At 38.4% G+C, this 10,449-nt stretch overlaps 1 long non-coding RNA gene across 1 annotated transcript; it reads right to left on the bottom strand.

Moving 5' to 3' along the window:
* Positions 1–579: 579 nt before the first annotated feature.
* On the bottom strand, positions 580–9,330 carry LOC121024977 (uncharacterized). The gene is made up of 3 exons (XR_005787895.1): positions 9,081–9,330; positions 8,480–8,643; positions 580–624 (listed from the first exon to the last, which is right to left on the bottom strand). It is a non-coding gene; the product is annotated as an uncharacterized LOC121024977 (long non-coding RNA).
* Between the last annotated feature and the right edge of the window lie 1,119 nt (positions 9,331–10,449).

Below are 10,449 nucleotides of genomic sequence, written 5' to 3'. Positions count from 1 at the left end.
GAAACAAACAGCTGTCCACCAATAGTGAGTTGTATGACTAAGCTATGGCACATCGATATCCTGGCATACTATGCAGCTAGAAAAGCAATGAGAAAAGAAAAAAGAAAAAAGAAAGAAAAGCAATGAGGACTCCCTCTCTGTACTGCTATGGATATATTGTTTGGTGAAAAAGGCAAGGCGCAGAAAAATGTTTAGAGCTGTTTCTGTCCAATACAGTATTCATAGCCACACAGGTCTATTTAAATTTAAATTAGTTACAATCAGTGTAATTAAAAAAATCAGTTCCTTAGTTGCAATAACCACATTTTAGACACTGTACACCCACATGCAGCTAGTGGCTACCAAGTTGGATAGCACAGATACAGAATATTTTCATTTCTGCAGAAATTTTTATTGCACAACACTGGTGTACAATATGGCATCTTTTACAAATGAACAGGGGAGAGGGGCGCCTGGGTGGCTCAGTCAGTTAAGCATCCGACTTCCACTCAGGTCACAATCTCGCGGTCCGTGAGTTCGAGCCCCGCGTCAGGCTCTGTGCTGACAGCTCAGAGCCTGGAGCCTGTTTTAGATTCTGTGTCTCCCTCTCTCTCTGCTCTTCTTCTGCTCATGCTATGTCTCTCTCTGTCTCAAAAATAAATAAACGTTAAAAAATTTTTTAAAAAAATGAACAGGGGAGAAAACTAATATATGTATATTTCAAATTATATCTTTTAAAACTGGAATGCTAAAACCCAACTGATAAAGAAGATGTGATTTATATATACAATGGAGTATTACTCGACAATCAAAAAGAATGAAATCTTGCCATTTGCAACTACGTGAATGGAACTAGAGGGTATTATGCTAAGTGAAATTAGTCACTAGTCAGAGAAAGACAAATATCATATGACTTCACTCATATGAGGACTTTAAGATAAAAAACAGATGAATGTAAGGGAAGGGAAGCAAAAATGATATAAAAACAAGGAGAGGTACAAAACAAAAGAGACTTTTAAATATGGAGAACAAACAGAGAGTTACTGGAGGGGTTGTGGGAGGGGGGATGAGCTAAATGGGTAAGGGACATTAAGGAATATACTCCTGAAATCATTGTTGCACTATAAGCTAACTTGACATAAATTTTAAAAAAAACAAACCCAACTGATAAAAATGATTACCTATAAGGTGACAGAGGAACCTATAAGCCCAGGATGGAAGGAGATGATGTATATTGCCATAAAAATATAATACATATTTACAGGCTCCATGTAATAAAAAGGACAATCAATAGTGACCAACCCAGTAGCAATGAGCATCTCTAGTTCCCAGACCTAATCCTCTAAAATATTTTCCCCTAAAAGAACCAGGTTTCCTTGAAGAAATAACTGATTCCAGATGACCCTGGACCAAACAGCTCATATCAGAAAGCATATCATACACACAAAAGCCAACCCAAAGAGGCTCCCACAGGCCTAAGATAGAACAATTGAACATCAAAAACATTAATGACTAAAGACTAAAACCTCAAGTATATAAACATCTAGAGTTCATGATGACATTCTTAAAGAAAAAGAAACAACACACGAAACAAACTCATTGTTCACCTTTGGAGGATCCAAGGAAAACAACCCATTATTTTAAAAAGTGGACATAGGGGGTGCCTGGGTGGCTCAATCAGTTAAGTGTCGACTCTTGGTTTCTACTCAGGTCATGATCTCATGGTTCGTGAGAATGAGCACTGTGCTGACAGCAAAGAACCTGCCTGGAATTCTCTCTCTTCCTCTCTCTCTCTGCCCCTCCCCTGCTCACTCGCTTTCTCTCTCTCAAAATCAATAAATAAACATTTTAAAAATTTTTTTAAAAATTAAAAGTGGACACAGTGCAAAAGAAGTAAGCATTCATCCTTCCCTTCTGTGTGGACCATACCACAGTGTAACCATGTAGTTGACAAAAGGAATTTTGTTTTATAGAATCCTAACTAATAAACGCAGAAGAAATTATAGAATTAAAACATCACTCCTTATATCTGTTAAATTAATTTAAATCTAAGCAATTATCTTTAAGCTACAAAAAACCTGAGTTTACAGGTGGATTGAAAATTTAATAAAAGATGGATCAGGCTGACAACACCTGACAGCACATGGGGTAGAAAGGAAAGCTAGAGGAAGGGAAAGCATATGAAACACAGAGGAAAGGGATGAGCATGTTCTCGCCTGTCCCCACTCGGGTCACTGGAAGCTATGCAGTGATGCTGTGCCTCTTCCGCAGCTCCATCCCACAGCCCCCTCCCTGCACACATCAGTGACACTGAAGTCTTCACATCATGGAAATGTGGGTTCATCCCTGCTTGCTGTTTCATGTCCAAGTATTCTCTCTGGTAGTCATGCTATAATGTTCATGTCAGGGCATCACGTTGACAGAATGAAGGAGGCAAAATTAGAATGAGGAACTAATATTTTGAGGTCCTCCTACATGCCCCATGCTATAGGTTGTTGTTTTCAAGTTATTTTCAGATTTTTTTCTTTAAATCCTTAAACTGATGATCTGAGATGGACATTATTACTTCCTTTCTACAGATTGGGAGATACTCAGGCTCAAAGAACAAAATCCATGCTCAAAGAATTCTATGGAGGAAACAAGTGGACACAGAAGCTAACTTGAAGGGGAAAAAACTGGCCAATTCTGTGACAATGTGACCAACAAAACAAATAATTATAATGCTAGATGGTAACCCTTTCAGCAAAATAAGAATCTATGAGGCATAATAGTTAAATAAATGGATGAGTGAATGAATGAATGAATGAATGAATGAATGAATAAAAGGGGACAATGGGAAGCTCTACCCAACATTTGAATGTCAATTAATATATCTAGAAGGAATGACAGAATTATAAAAGCAACACTTAACAACTATCATAGTAATGGGTGATTCAGATAAGAATCATAAATGCATTTTCAGGCTGTACCAAGTCCCACAGGAGTCACAGAGCCACAATGGTAACCATGCTGGCCAAGAAAAGCTCAAAAAAAAAAACAAAACACAGCAACCATCCTGACTTGTCTCCTTACATGCTAGCAACTGAGGAGAACTGACATAACTCACAGTAACTCACCACACATATTCCTCTTAATACATATTCCTCACAGCTTCAACAATACACACACACACACACACACACACACACACACACACACACAGTTATACATAATCTCTCCTCCTTATCACCCAAGAACCCAGAAATTCATCAAGGTGGATTTATTTGGGGATAAAGAAGGAAAACTCCACAATTCAATTTTAACCACACATATAAGGTTGAACACTACTAATCTATTTCATTTTAGTGACTGATTTTTCTCGAGGTGACCTATAGAATTTTCTCTGGAACATTTTTCTCCCTATGTTTAAGTACTTTGCCAATAATATCTAAAAACTAATATAGAAATCTAGGCAAATGAATATTGTGAGGATAAATTTTATGTGTCAACTTGGCAGGGCCACAATGTCCAAATATTTGATCAAACATTCTGGATGTTTCTGTGAGACTACTTTTGAAGAAGATACACATTTAAACGGGTCATCTTTGAGTCAAGCAGTCTGCCATAAGGTGAGTGGTCCTCATCCAATCACTTGAAGGCCTGAACAGCCTAAATGGCTGATTTCCCCTGAGCCAGAAGGGATTCTGCCAGGAGACTGCCTTTGGAATTCATCCTCAACATCAGCACCTTGTGGTTCTCTAGCAGACAGCCTTCAGACTCCAACTGTAACTCACTCCTCAGTCTCCAGCCTGCCAGCCTTCCTTATCAGATTTTGGACCTGCCAACCCTCCACAATCTCATGAGTCAGTTACTTAAAATAAATCTCTATCTATATATAAACATGCTATCATTCTGTTCTTCTGGAGAAGTCTGACTAATACAGGTGTTAAGCATCAAGTATCTTTTCTGACTTAGAGTAACATGTGCTTTCAACCAAAAAGATTCCTGGCAATAATTGGCTACTGACAGTGCAGTGAAAATGTAATACCTGGGAAATGTAATAAAAATACTACCATTGAGGGAACCTACTGAATGGAAGAATATATTTGTGAATAATATATCTGGTAAAGGGTTAATATCCAAAATATATAAAGAACATATACAATTCAACAGCAAAAAAGAAAAACCCACAAATAATTTGATTTAAAAAATGGGCAGAGGACCTGAAAAGACATTTTTCCAAAGAAGGCATAGAGATGGCCAACAGACACATGAAAAGATACTCAACATCATTAATCATCAGGAAAATGCAAATCAAAACCACAATGCGATATCACCTCACATCCATCAGAATGCCTAATATTAAAAAGACAAGAAATAACAAGTGCTGTCAAGGATATGAAGAAAAGGGAACCTTTGTGAACTGTTGGTGGGAACGTAAATTGGTACAGCAACTGTGGAAAAAAGTATGGACATTCTTCAAAAAAATAAAAATGGAACTGCCATACAACTCAGTAATTTCACTACTGGATATTTACACCCCCCAAAAGAAAACACTAGTTTAAAGAGATGTAAATAACCCTACATTTACTGCAGCATTATTTACAATAGCCAAGATATGAAAGTAACCTAAGTGTCCATGATAGGTGAATGGATAAAGAAATGTGCTATACACTCACACGCCCACACACCCACACACACACAGTAATATTACTCAACCATAAAAAAGAATAAGATCTTGCTATTTGTCACAACATGGATGAACGTACAGAGTATTAAGCTAAGTGAAATAAGTCAGAGAAATACAAATACGATATGATTTCACCTATATGTGGAATATGAAAAATAAAACAAATGAACAAACAAAAAAGCAGAAACAGACTCATAAATACACAGAAAAAAATGGTGGTTGCCAGAGGGGAGAGGGATGAGGGGATAGGCAAAACTGGGTAAAAAAAATACTGCCGCTGACAGCAGCATCAGAAAGTATGAACTACACAGAGGTAATCTATATAAGACAATTATGTCCACTGCTGTGCAAGGACTATACTCTGAACAGTGCAAAACATTGCTGAGACAAATTAGACAAGGCCTAAATAAAGGAGGGACATATCATCTTCAGGGGTCAGAAGACTCAGTATCATGAGGCGCCTTGGGTGGCTCAGTCAGTTAAGCATCTGACTCTTGATTTCAGCTCAGGTCATTTGTGAGATTGAGTACCACTTCAGGCTCTGCGTTGACAGCACAGAGTCTGCTTGGGATTCTCTCTCTCCCTCTCTCTCTCTGCCCCTACCATGTCTCTCAAAATAAATAAATAAACCTTTATAAAAAACCCTCAATATCATTAAGATGTCTGTTCACCCCACGGTGATCATAGATGAAATGCAATTCCAAAAAATCCTAGCATACATTTTTTTTGAGAAGAAATTAACAGGCTTTTTCTAAAAGTCATGTGGAAATACAAAGCGCCTAGACTATGAAAACAACTTTGAAAAAGAAGAAGACAGTTGGAAAATAAGCATTACATTATTTTAAGACTCATTATGAATCTACAGTAATCAATACAATGTGCTATTGGGACATATGTAGAAATGTATATCAAAGGAACAAAATGAAGAGTCTACAAATACCCACACATATATAGATAACTGGTTTTTGACAAACCTACAAAGTCAATTCAGTGAAGAAAGGATAGCCTTCTCAACTAATGCTTCCAAGACAAGTGTGTATACATATACACAAACATAAACTGTGATCCATATATTGTACCATATGCAAAAGTCAACTCAAAATGAATCACTAACAAAAGTATAAGGGCTAAAACTATACAAATTCTAGAAGAAAACACAAGAAAAAATCTTGTGGCCTTAAGTGAGGTGAAAATTTCCTAGATATGACACCAAAAGCAATATAAAAACCAAAAATGAACAAATTAAAACTTAGATGTCCTCAAAATTAAAAACTTCTGTTCTTTCAAAGACACTGCTGGAAGAATTAAAAGGCAAGCTTCTGACTGCAAAAAAATATTTGCAAATCTTATGTCTGATAAAGAACTTGTATCCAGAATAAAAAACCTTGCAAAGTCAATACAAAGAAAACCAACACCAAATAAATAAGTGGGCAAAAGATTTGAAAAGATGCTCCACCAAAGAAGGAATACAAATGTCAAGTAAGCAAATGAAAAGATGCTGAACATCATTAGTCATTAGGAAAATGTAATCCCACTATATGCCTCTGAGAATGCCTAAAATAAAAACACTGACCATACCAAGTCCTGACAGAGTTGTGGAGGATGGAACTCTCATATGCTACTGGTGACAATGAAACATTGCACAACCATGTTGCAAAACAGTTTAACACTTTCTTACAAAGTTAATTTTACAAATCCTCTTATTATTTTTTTAATGTTTATTTCTTTCTTTTGAGAGAGAGTGCAGGGAAGGGGCAGAGAGAGAGGGAGACAAAATCCGAAGCAGGCTCTGGGCTCTGAGCTGTCAGCACAGAGCCTGACATGGGGCTCAAACTCTCAAACTGAGAGATCATGACCTGAGCTGAAGTCAGATGCTTAACCGACTGAGCCACCTAGGCGTTCTTACAAATCCTCTTAATAAATACACTTCAGCATTAGAGAGAGAAAGCATATGTCCAAGCAAAGACATATCTAAATGTCCATAGCAGCTTCATTTATAAGATTGAAAGCAACCCAAACACCCATTACCAAGTGAACAGAAAGAACAAATTGTGGTATATCCATAAAATGGAATATTAGGCAATAAAAGGAAGGAAATATTAACGCATGTAAAAAATGGATAAATCTACAAATAATTAGGTTGAAGGAAAGAAGATTGGCAAAACAGAATACACATTGTATGGTTCCATTCACATAAAATTATAGGAAATAACCCTAATCCATAGTGACAGAATATCAGTGGTTGGCTGAGAATGGGGTAAGAGTGACAAGGAGAGAAAGACTGGAGGGAGGTAGATGGGAGCACTACAAAGGGATATGAAGAAGTTTTTTGAGGTGGTTATTTTCATTATCTTGACTGCAGTATTGGATTCACAAGTGCATACATATCAAAAATTATTAAAGCAAAAACTAAATGTGTATAGTATATTGACATTAATCATACCTGAATAAAATATTTGTATTTATATATTCATAATTCTGTGATGCAGTTAATTAAATGAAAGATTCCCACGATTATGTTCTTATAGTATTAACAGATCCACCCTATACATCTTGTCAAATTGATCCATGGTACATAGAACCAAAACAGAAATAATCATTTCCAATGAAATATATCCAAATATTTAGGGAAAGCTAATGTCCATTTCCTTCCAAAGTACAGAAAAACTATTGAGAAAATAGTCATAATGATATCAATGAGTAACTGGTTATTTTAGGGAACATGGTGTGGCTGAGTATCATTATAATAGGGCAAACTCTAGGGTAACAAATGATTTTTAAAATATTAAGTTCTAGGGGCACCTGGCTGGCTCAGTTGGTGGAGCATGTGACTTGATCTCGAGGTCATGAGTTAGAGCCCCACACTGGGTGTGAAATCTACTTAAAAAGCAAAACAAAACAAAATGAAATAATAAAATAAATAGTACATTCTAGTTACTGACATTTTAAACTAATACTTGGAAAATTTCTGGCTCTTTAAAAAAATGTCATTGGGGCGCCTGGGTGGCGCAGTCGGTTAAGCGTCCGACTTCAGCCAGGTCACGATCTTGCGGTCCGTGAGTTCGAGCCCCGCGTCAGGCTTTGGGCTGATGGCTCAGAGCCTGGAGCCTGTTTCCGATTCTGTGTCTCCCTCTCTCTCTGCCCCTCCCCCGTTCATGCTCTGTCTCTCTCTGTCCCAAAAATAAATAAACGTTGGAAAAAAAAAACAAAAAAAATTAAAAAAAAAATGTCATGGAGGCAAACCATAAGAGACTCTTGAACACTGAGAACAAACTGAAGGTTGATTGGGGGTAGGGTAGAGAGGAAAGTGGGTAATGGGCATTGAAGAAGGCACCTGTTGGGATGAGCGCTGGGTGTTGTATGGAAACCAATTTGACAATAAATTATATTTAATATAAAATAAAATTAAATAGAAATTAATTTAATTTAATTTAAAATTTAAAAATGTCATTATATAATGGAAGAAAACTCTGATCACCAGGGGGAAGTCTATATTACAATATCAAATTGCTATGAGGATCTAACAACTGCATATTTCCACACCCATCTATGAGGTACATGAGAATTGCCTATTTATTATTTATATGGTGAGAAAATTTTAAGTATATTTATTGTAAATGCATGTTAAAGACAAACTTCCTTCACCAACTAGACAATTATTTTTCAGCAAAAAAGGGTTTCTCTAAGATGGACCTCAAGGGCTACTACAAATCATATAGCTGCTGAAGGAATGAAATTCCACCTGCTAAACTCTTCTCCCATTAGACCACTTTGTGAATCTCACAAGAGCTATTTCCACATCATACTTTTTGCTCAGAACTATTAACTCACTTGTGCCAGGCATCAATTTCCACCAGGGGTGTGAAGTGTTGGGGTCTCCTGAGAACTGCTGACCTTGAACCTGGAGTAGAAGCTTCAGCAGCCATCAGGACACACATCCTCAGAACCTGCCCTCTTCACGCACCTGATATGAGCTGGGCCACCGTCATGAAGAGCTGCACAGGGAGAAACAGATCCAGCAATCACTATGATTGGGCTCAGCACCATGCCAGACACTGGGTTAGTGGCAATGACACTGATACAACTGGGTCGTGATTGTAACAACCACATGTTTTAATGGGCTTCTCACGGAGCCTTTTTTTCCTCCTTTCTCATTTATCCTCCAAAAACAAAGTTGAGAAGAAGTGACCTGAATTCATACAGACATTCATGAGCACACAGGGCTATGAGTTCACTCATTTGTATCACTGGCTGTTTTCAGCAATCCTGTGGGTGAAGCATTCTCATCCCCATTTTATAGAGGGCTCGGGCTCAGAGTCCTTATCTGTCTTAACTCCCGCGTCTCTGTCTTTAAAGGAAAGCATCTCCAGGACACCCCTGGGGCAGGACCCACACTAACTGCGCCCGGGCGAGAGATTCCCAATGGTTTTACCTACGAGACAGCGGCCGTGCTGACTCCCAAGGCAAGAACGAAGCAACTTGGATCTGAATCCCTTTGTCTCCTTCCATCCCAGGGCGGTTCAGCCCCGACCGCGGGGACCCACACCCTCAACAACGCCCCCAAACACCTGAAGGCGGGCCCCTGCTCTGCTATGGAGGGCACTTCTGTCTCTATTAAAAAGTCGTCACGGTCGCCACGTGACGTCAGGTTTCTATGGCAACCACGAAGCGTGGGCCAGACCTCCACACCCATAATGCCTCTTCACACTCCTCTACCTGGTCACCCAGAGTTGCAAGCAAAGCACCTGACTTTTCAGGCCATCACGTGAGAAAGCATAGTAATTAGAGGCACCAGACTGGGATTGAGCAATTTATGGAACTCTCCCCGTGTTGAAGGAACAAAATATGTCCCTGTCTTCAACAATTTTGCTTCCTTTGAAGAGACACTAGGAGAGTATCATCAATATGCAGAGCCCCAGGGAGATAGCTTAGAATTCTGGAAGGTAAACTAGCCCTCGGAGGGTAAACATAAAATTCAAGGCCATGCTAAGCAAGTAGCTATCTGTGGCAGAAAACTGAAAGATTGTCTATAACAATGTGACTGAACAAAAAAAAAAAGTCACTGATTGATCTAGATACATACACAAATAATGTCATTTCAGAAATCTCAGAGTAATTTCAGGGATTCAGGCCTATACTGTTACAGTCAGTTAGTAGGCAGACACCTAGACAGTTGAACCACACATTGCTTTTTTTCCTGGGGAATTCTTATCTTCCATTTCCCATATTTTCTTACAGGTATAGGGACATCTACAACCAAACACATTTAACATCTTTATACACTCACTCCCAAAAGAATCACTTACCTGATTAATGAGGTTGGAAGGACAAATGACTTGCATGGCTCAAGCCCTCTCTCTTCAAAACTGTAGCAAGCTGCCCTTATGGAGCACGTTTTCCTCTGCCCTCCGGGATGATTCTAAAAATAGACTTACAGGTCTTCTTCCCTTTTCTGTGTCTTGCTGTCTCCCCAAGTGTTCTTATGGTCTTGTTCCAAAATGCATGGGCCTTTAAGGAACACCCAAAATACACCCCTTCTCCACATCTGGGCTCTTAAAACACCTAAAAATATGAAAAAGGAATAAAGGAAAAGTATATCTACTTTATTTTTTATACAGGTAATATTGGAGAATGTGGCTTAGATTTGCCACAAGGGAATTAGGTTTCCTATTAATGAACCCCAGAATTGGACACACATTTCTATCCATCAGTGCTGCACAGGGGCAGTCAGAAAAATCAAGGACTACAATGCATATGTATCTGCTGTCTCTTGAAAAAATTCTATGTGTATTCAAGAAGAG

This window comes from Herpailurus yagouaroundi, unplaced genomic scaffold (genome assembly GCF_014898765.1).
Source record: "Herpailurus yagouaroundi ecotype Mexico unplaced genomic scaffold, PumYag 67416, whole genome shotgun sequence".
Taxonomy (NCBI): domain Eukaryota; kingdom Metazoa; phylum Chordata; class Mammalia; order Carnivora; family Felidae; genus Herpailurus; species Herpailurus yagouaroundi.
The sequence above is the reverse complement of the archived record's forward strand: the minus strand, read 5'-3'. Positions and strand labels throughout refer to the sequence as shown.